This window comes from Miniopterus natalensis, chromosome 9 (genome assembly GCF_054644295.1).
Source record: "Miniopterus natalensis isolate mMinNat1 chromosome 9, mMinNat1.hap1, whole genome shotgun sequence".
NCBI lineage: Eukaryota > Metazoa > Chordata > Mammalia > Chiroptera > Miniopteridae > Miniopterus > Miniopterus natalensis.
The window spans coordinates 62,678,114-62,680,116 of record NC_142089.1 but is presented as its reverse complement, the minus strand read 5'-3'; the positions used below and the strand labels follow the sequence as shown (position 1 = coordinate 62,680,116).

At 37.9% G+C, this 2,003-nt stretch overlaps 1 pseudogene; it reads left to right on the top strand.

The window, feature by feature from the left end:
* The first annotated feature begins 269 nt into the window (after positions 1-269).
* On the top strand, positions 270-1,169 carry LOC107533695 (ATP synthase peripheral stalk subunit F6, mitochondrial pseudogene; annotated as a pseudogene).
* Positions 1,170-2,003: the final 834 nt, after the last annotated feature.

Below are 2,003 nucleotides of genomic sequence, written 5' to 3'. Positions count from 1 at the left end.
AATAAATCCTGTCCTATTTCCACTCTAGAGTAAAGAAGTCCATTAAATTTGAATTCAATCAAGGAAGTTGATTAGAGAACATGCACAAAATGCATTTGAAATGAATTTATGTCCCTTAATTATGGATTTAGAATTTTATTTATGAAAACTAGGGTCTTTGAATTTCCGGTTGACAGCCACCTAATTGTAGAATTAGAGCACAGTGGTGGAAAGTACACAGGAGTCAGGAGTTAGAGTCAGGTAATCTTGGTTCTATGCTTTACTTAACCATGGGTAAGACTATATTTAACCTTGGATAATTTCTACAGGTTTCAGTTTTTTCATCTGCAACATAGGAATATTAATAATACTTTGCAGGATTGTTGGAAGAATTAGAGATATAGACTATATATAAAGTCCCTGTCACACAGTAAATACTCAATAAATGGTTCTTACTATTATTTTCTGTTTTATTTTTTTTTTAAATCTCTACTATAGTTCCTGACAAATAGTCATTTTGTCGGATGGAATTCCAAGCTGGTGCAATCTGTGAATCTGTTCTATAGCCATATACTTTTTTCAACTTTTGTACATTACAGTTAACTACAGAATAATCCTGTAGGTGTGGATAACTTCAGCTCAGTTATTTCATATCTGTGAAAATATCACCATTTATTTAATAACTGATGTGAAAATAGGGTCAAAGCAACCTACAGAATAGTAGTGAAGTTGGATTTAAAAAAGTCTTTCTGTTTATATTTAATTCCCTCTACTTTCTGATAAAATGAACAATTTTAATAGAAAATAATCCGAGCAGTGGTGGCGGCAGCAGTGGCTCTGGCAGCTCGGGAGGAAGAATCACTTCGATCCTTCAGAGGCTCTTCCAGTTCTCCTCCGTCACCCTACCTGCCATCTCAGCCCATTTGAGGAGGAATATTGGTGTTACAGCAGTGGCACTGGATGAGGAACTTGATCCTGCACAGAAACTCTTCGTGGACAAGATTAAGAGAATACAGGACTACGCGACAGGCACGTGGTGGGCCTGTTGACACTGGCCCAGAGTACCAGCAAGAGCTGGAGAGGGAGCTTTTTAAGCTTAAGCAAATGTCGGTAAAGCAGGCATCAATGCGTCCCCTGACCTCAGATGTGAAGATCCCAAATCTGAAGTCATCGAAAAACCCCAGTGCTGAAGAAATGTAAAATTTATCTGGGAACTTGCTCTAGATAAATTGTCCAACTGATCAAAAGTATCAGAATGAACATACATTTCAACAACTGTCAAATGTTCTTTAAGTCTGATTCCAAATAAATTATTTGGTGATGTTGGGCGGGGGAGAAAATAGTCAGTGGGTGAAACTCCCCCCCCCACACACACATTCTCTCCACCTTCTCTACATAGACCCTCTTAATCTCAATGATCCTGTTGGGTTCTTAACAGATAACCATTACTTTTAAACATCGTATTTACTGCATTCTTCATTCTGTGGAGAAATTGATTTGATGGGAACACTAGATCTGGAGTTCCAACTTGGGGCAATATGGAGAATTTACAGAAAAAAGAGACGACTCGGCAAATTAAACAATATCTTTAGAGAGGTTAATCCGTCTCCAGAGAAAACTGGCAGAGTCATTCTTTTGCTACGTATCTTATTTTGTTAGAGACTTAAATCTCAGTTACAAGGTCAGCTGAGGACTCTGCTACACAACTTTATGAAACACACACTTGTGAGCTTTACAAAGATTCTATACACTCGAGCATCCTACTCATTTCCCATTCCCTCAGGAATTTTTCATTAGAGGCCTGAGACATGTAACTTAATAGGGTTCATGATCCCCATTTGTTTTTCCTCTAAGCAGGTCTCCTAAGAATATTAATTTACACATTCTGTTTCAATAGAGGCTTTAACACTAAAAAAAAAAAAAAAAAAGTCAAATTATTACCCGCATCATTTTAGTCGCTTATCAGCGAAGTCTCAGTGATCAAGTGCCCCTTCACCAGAGAAGTTCGCACGAGATGAGCCCCA